The following is a 13,280-nucleotide window of genomic DNA, read 5'->3' on the forward strand; positions in this document are numbered from 1 at the left end:
GAATTGACAGCATGGAAAAGCAGAAGTGACAAAAAAAATCAAATCGAAAAGCAGTAGGAGAAGCTCACCAACATCCATCATCTTCCGGTTATCCGGGGTCGGGTCGCGGTGGCAGCAGGCCAAGCAAGCTAACCCAGACTTCTCTCTCCCCCGCAACATCTTCCAGCTCATGCTGGGGGATCCCGAGGCGTTCCCAGGCCAGCTGGGAGATATAATCCCCCCCAGCGTGTCCTGGGTCTTCCCCGGGGTCTCCTGCCAGTTGGGCGTGCCCGGAAAACCTCCAGAGGGAGGCGCCCAGGAGGATCCTGATCAGATGCCCGAACCACCTCAGCTGACTCCTTTCGACGCGAAGGAGTAGCACCTCAACTCCAAGTTCCCTCCTGATGTCCGAACTCCTTACCCTATCCCTAAGGATGAGCCCGGCCACCCTACGGAGGAAACTCATTTCGGCCGCTTGTAGCTGCGACCTCGTTCTTTCGGTCACGACCCAGAGCTCGTGACCGTAGGTGAGGGTCGGAACATAGATTGCCCGGTAAACCGAGAGCTTCGCCTTCCGACTCAGCTCCCTTCTCACCAACACGGTCCGGTGCAGCGCCTGTTGTACTGCTGCAGCAGCACCGATCCGCCTGTCGACCTCCCGCTCCATCCTCCCCTCACTCGTGAACAAGACCCCGAGAAACTTAAACTCCTTCGCTTGAGGCAGGCCCTCAGTCCCCACCTGGAGGGAGCAATCCACCGGTTTCCGGCAGAGAACCACGGCCTCAGATTTGGAGGCGTTAACCCTCATCCCCGCCGCTTCACATTCGGCTGCAAACCGCCCCAGTGAATGCTGGAGGTCACGGTCCGAAGAGGCCAACAACACCACATCGTCTGCAAACAGCAGAGATGCGATCCGGAGACCCCCGAACCCGATGTGCTCCTCCCCCCGGCTGCGCCAAGATATCCTGTCCATGAAGGTCACGAACAGAATCGGTGACAAAGGACAGCCCTGGCGGAGGCCAACACCCACCGGAAACGAGTCTGACTTATTGCCGAGAATGCGAACACAGCTCCTACTCCGGTTGTACAGAGCCCGGATGGCCCGTTGCAATCCACCCCCGGCGCCTTGCCAGCGAGGAGCTTTTTGACTACCTATGGGTGCGACCCCCCCAAAATCTTCAGACGCTGCCTCCTCTCCAGAAGACATGGTGGCCGGGTTTAGGAGTTCCTCAAAATGCTCTTTCCAGCACCCGACGATGTCCCCCGTCTGAGTCAGCAGTCCCCCCCCACCAGTTGCCCAATTTCCAACAAATCCAAATTGTTTCCGCACCACAGCACTGGAGTCACGGTAACTGACAGAGGCCAAAAGCCACGCAGATCGATAGAGGTTTTAAGTGCAGTGAGTCCAGCCTACGTAGCATATTGATTTAATAGCATGTCTTGTTGGCAGTGCATGAAATCCACTGTGTAATAGCAGCAGTTTTTTTGTTTTTTTTCCAGGATCTTAAACTACTCCGGTTACTTTATCCTCCGTTTGCCTTTAATCAATGGAGCTGATGGCACACAAGGTCAGCTAAGTGTCACAGGTTAAAACTGGATGTAAACAGATGGATGTATAACATGTGGGGCGTTTTGTAGTTTGCTGAGTGGAAGTCAAGCTGTTGCTGAGACTGCAGCTTCAAAAGAAAATCACTCCATAACTACCGTACATGTCCTGTAGTGACCTGGCGATCATGTGACCACAGAGTGCACAAAGACACCTGGGATCCTCTGCTGCTGAAATTTAGAAGCCAAACACAAAAGGCAGACATCCAAAATGTACCACATACTTTATACTTTTATGTTTCATTTCTTCTTTAAAAATGTACAAATTATTCATCACAAGCAGAAGTCTGCTACCTCTGAGGAAATTGCATCACCTTAGGCTGAACGCTTTATTTCAACTCTCCCGCAGGTATAACCATTTTTCTTTTAATGTTAATGTTGCCTCTTTCACAGTTTCATTATCTACAACTGGGTTGTATTAATTTAAAAAATGGATTTCAGAACAATCACAAAGCAAATTAGAAAGAGCCTAAATAACCCCCCACTCACCTGTGGTACTTTCATGCATGATTATTTGCAAGAAATGCAGACATAACATAGAAAAAGGATGGCGAGATAAATAGATGAAGAATTCTACTTTTTGTGGGGTATAGCTGTTTATAAGTTATAGCTGTCGAAACAAATTCCATCTCTGGGTACAAAAACAGGAAAGGAACCAATGCACTGGTAGGTTGATGGTTTTATAGTAAAACCGGAATGTACCAAATATATTGTGATAAATGTCAATCAAAAAGCCAAACCTTGTGAGAAATAATGTCCAGCACATGCTTTGAGAAACAGACGATTTCATTGACGCTTTTGAAAGCATCACAGCGGGGAGCTTTAAACAGAGACAGTAAACTCTCTTTGAAAACTTTGAAATAAATGCAGAGTACTGCAACAGCAGTACATATACAGAAGAGTCAGTAAACTCACTTGTGAATTATGTGAATTTTGAAGAGGTATTTAAAGTTTGTTAACATTATTCGATACAGGTTAATGTTCACTCTAGATCAACTGCAGCTGTAGGAGCAGTAGAGAGCTCTCAGCAAGGATGTACTTCATTGCTTATAAATGTAACTTTTCGGACAGGGACAATGTGTGAATTTTTAAAACTTACATAAGCGAGGTTTCCATTCGACTGTAGCACAAACTTTGAGAAAATTTGCTGAAAATAACCGGAATAAATACCCGTTTCCACTCGACTGTAATCAGAATACTAGGAGTCGATTTATTGAGATAAACAGCTGGTGGCTATAATTCTGCCATTAGAATTTAAAACACTGCAGAAGAAGTGTAAAAAAAAAAGAAAGAAAGAAAGAAACAGACTTTTTTTTTTTTTTTAGCTTTTCTGTTCGTCTCATGTAGTCCCAAGTTTCAGTTTCCACGACACAGTTGCCTTGTTTTCATCTTTCCAGTGGAGCTTGCAGTTGAAGTCACATGCACTATGTAAATCATCATTTATCCTCCAAATCTGTTTCAAGTCACCTCGGGAAAAGAAGTATTTTATATTTTGAGAGTTAGTGATTTTTTTTCTGTAGCTCCATGGACATTTTTGTATATGGAAATTGAAAATGCAGATAAAAACAGGTGGACAATCAAGATCGAGAGAATGTAGTTACTTTATCACATGGCTGTCGGAACCTATAGATATACTAAATGGAATGTAACAAGGCTTTCTTTGCGTGGCAGCCATCATGCACGCACAAACACGTAGTTTAAGGCAAGTATATCTCTGGCCTTAGAGTGTTGTTGTTTTTTTTTGCTGCGACAGGGATTTTGAAAACAGTAACGTACAGATATTGGAAAGGGAAGGCTGACAGCAACATTTTATAAATGCTGAGTCAGACTAGTGGACGTTAAGTACAAATTGAGAGCTGTTATGAAATGTATCTTTGTCCTCATGTAGAATAACTTGTGTTTTGGGCTGAGCTGGCAGCTAGCCAGTAAACTTGCCATGTAGTAAAATTAGAAAAGAAGTGTGGGAAGTTTTGGCTAAAGCTAACTAGCTATATTAATAAGTTTCCACATCTATTATATTTCCAGGACCTCCCCACGCAGTCACGGGACTTATACAGATGTAAGTTACAGCAGTTTCCAACACAGAGCCGAAAACATAAACCGAAAGCCGAGCGGAGCTCTGAACTTTGAAAGCAAATGAATAATTGAATACTTAATTAGTAGCAGCATCAAAAACAATCCCCAATTATCAGAACAAACTTAATATAATGACTGCTGTGTTTTTCACAGCGGGCAATAAGCTTATCAGCTCCGGAGAGTTTGATCAAATATGCTGCAAAAACAGGGAGGAATTGTGAAAGTGTGAAGGAGGACGGAGCGAGAGGAGAGAGTGCATGAGCTGGAAGGACAGAGAGAATCTCATTAACAGTTTGAAGAGTCTTTGGCCTTGGACTTTAATGTGATGCCATGTCTCTTAGTCTTCGCCAGAAGCTGCCAACTTCCCCCCTCCCTCCCTCCCTCTCTCCAGCCCTTCCTTTTTTTTTTTTTTTGTATTACTCTTTGCATCGCCTCTCCTCCGGCTTCTCAGTGTCTTTCTCCTGCTCTTCTCAATGCTGTGGAGCATGGTGAGATGGGTATTATTTATTTATGGTCATGCATTGTCTGTGTGCGTGGGTTTAAGTAATATTCATCTGAGCTGTGCCGCTATAATACAAAGCCTCATTCCTTCTCATATGCGAGGGATGAAACACGAGCACTGCAGCCGGCTACGGTCCCCTAGTCTGAATACTCAAAGTCAAGCGAGTGTGTGTGTGTGTGTGTGTGTGTGTGTGTGTGTGTGTGTGTGTGTGTGTGTGTGTGTGTGTGTGTGTGTGTGTGTGTGTGTGTGTGTGTGTGTGTGTGTGTGTGTGTGTGGAGGGGGGGGGGAGCTTTGTAGAGCTCAGCGTGCTTTGTTACTGACTACAAAGAGGACAAACTCACTGAAGGCTTTTTTTTTTTGTTTCTCCTTTGCTCCTTTCTGTTGCAATTTCTTTCTATTTCTGTATACCTTTTTTCGTCTTGCTCATGTACGCTCCCGTCTCTTTTCTCTTGGTCCAGAGCTGCAGGGCAGGTCGCTGCTGGAGAGGTCCGGGTGCAGCCAAGCACAAGTGTTTTATTCCACTATGGAAACCATCTTTTCCCATTAAATCTGGTATTTTCCATCTGTCCCAAAGAGTGTTTAATGGCTCATTACATCACTTTTAAATGTATCTGGGGACTTTGCAGAGCCAAATGCTGCATGCGGTTTTCCTGCTTGCATCATTTTGTCTGGTCTTTCTTCATGCCGTGTCTTCTGATGATGAACAAAGACATGCATGAAACTGGTACGTTTTTCCAAAAAAAAGGTTATAGGTAATCTCAGTATTTGTTTTCAACCACTTATTTGGCCCAAATTATATGAAAAAAAAAAAGAGTATTTTAAAGATGTATTGTGCCCACCATCAGGTATGAATATCTGGTTTTAGTAGTATATTTTGGTGCAATATCTGAGGGCAGGCACTAGAAATAGCCTGTAATATCAGATATAAATCATTTTTGTACAATAATTTAGTCCTCTGTATGATCAATAACTCTAAAAGTTAATAAGGGTACTTCCAGATTAGATTCAATTGATCTAACCGAGCCTGTGTTATGCTTGGAGCAAGGTAGGACCCAAAAGCAACACACAAACAGGAGGTTTGAAAGACAAAAAAGGTCTAATAAAGGTTTGATGCTTTTCATAGTGGAATAAACAAATGAAGCTGTGGTAACAAAGAAAGAGCAAAGATGGCCGAAACCCCAAAAACGAACTTAAAAAAAACAAACAGGAAAAGGAAACCCAGAAAAACATACTGAAAGGCAGAACAATGGCAGAAATCCACAAAGACTGACGGGCATGAGACAGATCGGAAGACCGGACACGTAAGAGAAGAGGAAGAGGCAGAACTAAATACACTCAGCAACGAGACACAGGTGAGTACAAAAAAACAGGTGGTAAAAAAAGAAACAGAAGCCGGAAGTAACACAAAACAGACACAAGGAAAGTGATTTTCAAAATAAAGCAGGAAACAGAAAACTGAAATCAAGACTATACACAACAGAAACCAAAGTCCAAACCGTGGCAGCCTGAGTATCACGATCACATCTGCAGATTTCTGAAGAGACAGGCAGTGCAGAGAATTACTTTCTTACGTCAAAAAAAAGTGAAAGACAGTCGAGAAATGTTGACGTTTCATCATCAGCGGTACGCTTGCTGATTTTGGTGCAGTTAGTTTCACCCCTGATGTGATGTGGACTCCAGCTGACTCCACGTTTTACAAACAGACCAACAACAGATTATCATACCGTGTGCGGTACACAATATTCACACTGAGCAAAAGTACTGGACTGGGCTCAGATGTACCCGAGTACCGTACTGAAAGCACACGAAAAGTACATTAATGATGACATTTCCTAGTTTCATAGTTTGAGTCAAATACTACTGAAACATGATGCACGTTAAACTTACTATTTCCTAAAGTTAGGCAACCTTCGTCGTTTCTGCAACAGTAAACGTTGTCGACAAAAAATTGTCCCGACTCATTTAGAAACGGGAAGTGAACGTCAGTCTTCTGCAGACAAGTCCACTTTGATAACATCCACCCAACTCGCCTCCTTCTCATAATGAAGTTTGTCAAGTTTTATCAACGTCCTCTTCACTGCTTCACTTGTCCAGCCCATATTTGTGTGTCTAACCACAACAAACGATCCTGACTGGGATTCTCTCCGTGGTACCGGTACCTAAATCGCCAGCTTGTAATTTGGTGTTGGGAGGTCGTTGGCCTGTTTTTCTCTCAGGTCAGGCTGGTGAGATCTACTGATGGGAGTTCAGACAGTCTGGTCATCTGCTGTCAACATTGAAACCAACTGGACCAATGAAAGAGAGACAACTAAAGATAGCTCGACCGTCTTTTTGAGTACTGTGGCAGGACAGAGTCTCCAGTTATTCAGGTATAGAAATCACACTGACAGGAACCATCTAGAAGGAATCAGTATTGACAATAGCAAGCAGGTGGAAAATAATTAGCCGCGCTTCCTATCTTGATATCGAATACGAATGTTACCGTCACAGGCCCCCTTCTTTTTTTTTTACCTTCTACATGTCCTTGTATGAACGGTAGGCGATGACATGTAAGTTGCACTGCCAGCCCCCACATTGCCTGTTCCAACACCTACACTTTCACCAAACTATATTTCCATACACAAAAAGAGAGCAATTGTATGTTCAGTTTTAAGCCCAGCGACCACGAAGCCTCCACTGCTGTTTTCTCCTCAAACTGTGGTCGTGGAAAGCCTGCAGGATGTCAGCTTTTAGAAAATAGTTGGGATCTTGCAATCTGTTGCTAAAGCAATATTAAGTTGTGTGTGGGCGTGAGAGCAGAACAGAGCAAGGGAGGAAAACTAAACTGGAAACACACACAAGCGACCGAGCAAGCCGAGACCACGAGATCGGTTTTGGAATTAGACGGCGGTGGATGTCGTTCTAATTTCCTCCTCTCTCTCCTCCCGCTTCCATCTTTATCCGTTTTTCTGCCGAGCGAAGCCTAATGATGTCCCTCGTGACAAGTGCTGGTTAACTAACTCGCCATCAACGCTCGGAGGCACACAGACACAGATGCTTGTACGCGAATGCCACGGACACACTGCACACATGCTCGTGCATTTCTGGCCAGCAGCTGGTAGCTTTGCCAACTGTGTCCCCCTGACTTTAAGGAGATATGGGGAGCAGATGTGACTCTATTCTGCCTGACAGGTCTGGGAGAAGAAAACAAGAGCCAGCAGGGAAGGGGGTTGGGATGGGTAGAAATGGCAATAAAGAAAAAGAGAGCCTGTCTCCACCCTTTACTGCTTGGAAACATACTACAGATTTATTTTTGTTTTTGCGTGGCCACGGTCACATCCTCTTTCTACGCAGCCCACTCCGAGCAGGCATCCTATTACCCTAGAAATGCCTCTTGCTTTCCTTCGCTCCTTCCTCCTTTTCTTTTTCTGATGCTGTGCCACCCCCCCCCCCCCCCCCCCCCCCCCCCCACACACACACACACACCACCCTCACTCCCTCCCCCCCCAACACAAGGAGGAAACACAGTAAGCTGCTTCATTATCTCCTTCACAGCAGCTTTGTCGGAGAAAACATGGGACTATCCTTCCTTTCAGAGAGCTTTTTTTTTCGCCGCCACGCCCAGCTCCCTTTTAATCTGACATCCGCAACAATAAGACACAAAAAAATAAAGCTGACACCAATATCAGAAGCTAAAGGAGATCGGCTTAAGAATTCAAAAGAGAAATATTGTTTTGATTTAAGAATTTTAAAGAGTGTTTTTTACATCCGTGGGCAAACTGATCATGTGAAACAATTTACAGTAGTTTTAATTAGGAGGCAGATTTAAACAAGTTTTAATGGCAGTGCTGTAATTTGCTAGGAGACATAATCTGTGATTATCCTTCCGTCCTTCAAAATCAACATTAACCTTTGTCCTCTTCTTCCCTTCATTGACAGCAACACAACACAGCAACACTACTATGATACATGTGACACACATCAGCTCGACCCACGACGATACCATCCTATACATTAAAACACCTCAATCTGAATTAAAGATATATATATATATATATATATATATATATATATATATATATATATATATATAAATACATATATATGCATTCTCAGGTGAATATGAATAACACCAAGCAGGATCTGAATCCAATAGCCTGTGGAAGCAGCAGCGTGAGGAGTTTATTTGAGCTGCAGTCATTTCTAATGAATTCTTCCCACGAGGCGTGAATGAAGCGGGAGAAACACGCTGCACATGTAAATACTGAATGATCAAGTGATAGGGGAACGTTCCGGAGGGTATATCCCGTCGTTATCCATCACATTCAGACATTACACTGCATATATATGTGGGTGCGTGAGTGTTTGTGTGTTTAAAAGTGGAGTTTATCATAAATCTGTAGGTGATGGTTTATCTGCAACCAGGCTCATTTCCTTTATATGGGGATTAAGGAGGAGTAATTAATCTTTAATCTCATCAGATAGGGTGCTCAGCAGGGTTTGCACGCTGGAAACGAACATGTTAGATGCAGCCATAAACCATACTAATGTATACACACACACACACACACACACACACACACACACACACACACACACACACACACACACACACACACACACACACACACAGTCAGGCGATTATTGTGTAATTTGCATTGTGTGCGTACTAATCTGGGACACGTCCATAATTACAATTTAGTGACAATAGCAGTAAACGCTTGTTGGACTACTCATTACACAAGAAAGTCTGAGGAGCAGACACACACACACACACACAAACACACACACATACACACACGAATGCAGCTCACTAGTTCAATGCTGCTTGAGTCGTGTATTCACAGAGTATGATACAGGCGGTACGTCTAAATCCAGCTCGATACATGAAGGGTTATCCCCACAGTAATCTGGTAATGTTGGCATCCCAGTGCTTCCATAAACCTGATGAGCAATTTCCTATTCGTGTTTTTGCCAAAACAATCACAATTATTGTTTATTATTTAATAAAAAGAAAATATGAGGAAACTTATGTTCTAAAATAAATTAGATTTAATTATTCAAAGGGTCTCTTCAATCAAATGATTAAAAAAAGTGTATTTTGTCTCGTGTCTATCTCGCGCTATCTCAACATGCTGATAGAAAACTCAACGTACTGCCCACTCAGAATAATCTACAGATCTTGATGTGAAGTTTTTAATGGAACTATTTTCCACAGGTTTTGAAAAATCTGTTGTTTCCCTCCTCACGTTTTTCAAGCCAAATCTTAATTCATGATTTTCAAGAACATTTCATCACTGCAGATTTGCAGTCACTGATTTGCAGATAGGAGTACCTGCTGCTGACCGGTGATTCAGCACCTTTACTTGTGCTTCTGCAGTTACCAAGGGATATGTGGAAAGTTCAACTAATTAACTTCTATAGAGGAAGGAAAAATACTTGAAGGGCATAATTTAATTTAATTAAAGTATTGAATTTATTTCTACTTTCAGGCATTGTGTGTCGTGAGTAGAAAATTAGCATACTGTCTGTCTGGTTCGTCCAGTCAATCAATCCTGCTTTAGAATGAGATAAGGACCGCCCACGTAAGAAACAATTAATATATACACGAAGAAATGTAGAATTACTGAACCAGCAACATAAGAGTTGATACAAAAATGTAGAAATAAATTTAGACATTAAATATATTTTTGCCCTCTGACCGTTGTCGTGAATAAATCCCTATTTACTGATGTATTTAATCATTGATTTCTGTATTAATTTAGTTATTAATATTTAAGTTGTTCTTTATTCTCCATAAAAATCAGCTATCTCTTTTACAATGGTAATTGTGAAGAAATTTTAAAGACATAAGACAAATGTGTTGAAATAAACAGCTAAACAGGATTACAAATAGGTCTGGTTCTGATTATCAATAAATCTACAATAAACTGTAAATTGCCGATGAGGCTGAACACATGAAAACTAGTTTACAGGCCAAGTGAAGATGAACTATTCAGCTAAAAGTAAAGCATCTACGGTTCAAATTCTGGTAGTATGAATAAATAAATGAGTATAGTCATTGATCATTAAGTTTTATAAAGAATGCATGAAAAAGAATATCCTCTTATGAATAGCGATTAACAACATCCAGTTTATAATTCATTTGAGAACCCGACAGCTACTTGAAAAAGGGGGGTTATATGATAGAAAAAATGGTTGGGAATCAGTGCTGTAGATTATGTACCTCTTTCTTTCACTGTTCAGCGCACACAGAAATATTTGATTGGCGACAAGAATCTTCAAGAGAAATATCTCAAAACCTCAACAAATAAAAGCACCAACACCAGGTAAGTTTTAAAGGAGCCAACTAGACTAAATGTTTTGTTGTTATTTGGATGAACTGACCCTTTAAAAATAAAGATACAAAAAATAGCTTCAAAGACCTGCTTCACTTTGATCGCAGAATCATGTGATTAAAACATGAATATCAAATTAATAAGCAGTACCTCCACTGATCAGCGCGCTCATGTTAGAGATGGTTTCCACCCTCTGTCTTTAAAATGGGACTCTAAATCTGTGACGTTTGGGAGAGACACGATGACATTTAAATTGACACACGTGACATTTTTGGTTTAATTCTGTCACCGTGAGCAGGTTACTCGAGGTTGCTGCGGTATTGGCAGAATAATAGCTGGGATCTGTCTACGTGTCAGTCATAATGATGCGTGACATATACAGTACCCTGACATGTTTTTTTCATGCCTGGTTTAAAAAGGCCAATTATTTGAGCCCAAACCAGGTTCTGTGCAGAGGAGTTTAAGATATGAATCAACTTCCCCTTTCTGCAGCAGCGAGGGACCCACAAACAAACACATGCACCCAAACCACCTTGTCACAACTCTTTTTAGCTCTCATCTGAAATGAGAACATGCCCTGGGCCGCACCGGGAGAACGCGAGACAAAGACAGGAAAAGAAAGACAGAGAGGGACGAGAGAGAGAGAGAGCGGCGCAGGGAGGAAAATAAAATGAAAGAGAAAAAGCCAAAGGGGAGAACACGGAGTGATAAAAGGCCAAAGCAGGAGAAGGGAAGGGCGGCCGAGAGATAGACCACAGACGAGAGCGCGACAGGCGCTGTGGATCGGCCTGGAGGGTCAGCGGTGTGAAAGAGCTGTGGTTCATTGTGATGTCTCAGCCTCATCCCCCGTCCCCCTCCCCCCCCCTGCACCCATCCTCGACCACGGTGCCCACCCCGCCTCCCACCCGGCAACCTCAAGCAGCTATTTAACATGGAAATTGATTTAAACAGGGGCTGAGATATCCGCCGTGGGACCAGAGGACAGGTGCCTCCAGTCAGCAGAGAGGAAGCTAATGAGAGGTGAGAGACCCGAGCAGAGCTAACAAGGAAAGCAGAGAGCACAATGAGCCGGCAGAGGAGAAGCAGGAATTAGAGGGAGGGAGCGTCGAATGGGGTAGAAATTGAAGTGAAATTGGAGAGAAATGAGGGAGTCGAAATTTTATAATTTCCAACCGGAGCTCCCAGCCAACTGCGAGATGAGAAATAAATAAATTAATGGGAGAAAAAGTGTGCGTTGGTGTGCGAGTGTGTGTGTAGGTGTGGAGCGCCAGTCTGTGGGTCACCAATGTTTCCAGTCACGCAGAAGAACTGCTCGTTCCAATTTCACCCATGTGGAAAGTTTCTGGTAGAAAATACACTGAAGTCAGACTTTTAAAAAATGAAAAATAAAGTGAAACTGTTCAATTAAAAGCTTATTCGGAGTACAGTTTTACATGTACAAAAACTTCTCCAGCATTTATGCTGCTAACTTTACAGCTCGCAAGCACACAACAAAAGGAGCAAGCAGAGGCACACAGACAGAAAACAAACTAAAGAAACTTTGAAGTCCAAATGAAATAAAAAAAACAACATATTTTCCACTCTGTGTTCACTCTTCTGTTATCTTTTGTTGCATGTTGAAAAAAAGAATATTTCAACATCAAAATGCCTCTTTCCTCTATTTATAATGACTCATCCTGCACTCTGTACTATTTACATAATTTCATCCAATCAAATGTGACCTGGGGTGACTCGCTAACTCCGCACAAAACATAAACCTACACTTGACCTCTAGCTTGTATCAATCCGAGCAGTATCTCATTAGGAAGTGTGGGTTTGATTTTCATTTTGTAAAACTGAAAATGATGTGGTTGAGGTCCGATTTATTCTTGTAACCGTTGTCCTCCTCCTCTCGGTCTGACAGCACAGGTGAGGGTTTACTCGGCGGCTAACACCTGGCAAGTCCTCCTCGGCTACAAATTTCTCCTCAGATGAATGTATTAAGCCCCGCCCACTTTATGGGATCCAATCCCTCTAAAGGACTTGCTTTAAATCTAACTTCTGAGCTCCTCCCACATATTCTCTTTCACCTGGAAATATGTCATTTTTGACAATAAAGATGATTAGCTTTAGTTCCATTGTGACGTTAAAGTTGAACTTCAATAACTTAAAATACTTCTGGACTCGTGACCTTCACTAAAGATACTTTCAGTAGATTAAATAAGAACAGTCTCACACCTGCATAAAAACAGGAAATCCACTTAAATATAACGTAATTTCTCTAACTAATAATAAAAAATAAAAAAAATGGATGGATTTCTTCAACATAGACGAAAGTGATAAAGATGTGGGCTGTAAAACCAAAACAATGAACTTAAAGATGCTAAAATGCTTTACAGAGTCGAGAGGAACCAGCACACAATCATTTTGTCAACTACTGAGAAATGATTGATTAGAGCAGCTTTAATTCTACTGTGTTTATGTCCATACAGTACTGAACTTAATATTAACGTAATAATGTAATGTTGACTATGCTTGCGTTTTCACTGCATCTTTCATAAAGGATGAAAAAGGGAAGACGTCAAGACACATTAGTAGATGAGAAGACAACCCGGTGTGATCATTGGGCTCCAACCTGCGATCTGAATAAATGCTGTTGAGTAGTTGCAGCAGTATTTCCAGTAAACAAAAATGTTTGCAAAGACTGTTTAGGTAGCATGAAATGTGGTTTAGTATCGAAACTGAAGTAGCTTCCCGCAGACAAAATGTAGGTTTGTTTCATGACTTATAGAAATGATCTTTGATGTAAAAGTCCCAAAACA

This window comes from Embiotoca jacksoni, unplaced genomic scaffold (assembly GCF_022577435.1).
Source record: "Embiotoca jacksoni isolate LCO1_2020_lvr unplaced genomic scaffold, fEmbJac1.0.p SCAF_7, whole genome shotgun sequence".
Classification (NCBI taxonomy): Eukaryota; Metazoa; Chordata; class Actinopteri; family Embiotocidae; genus Embiotoca; species Embiotoca jacksoni.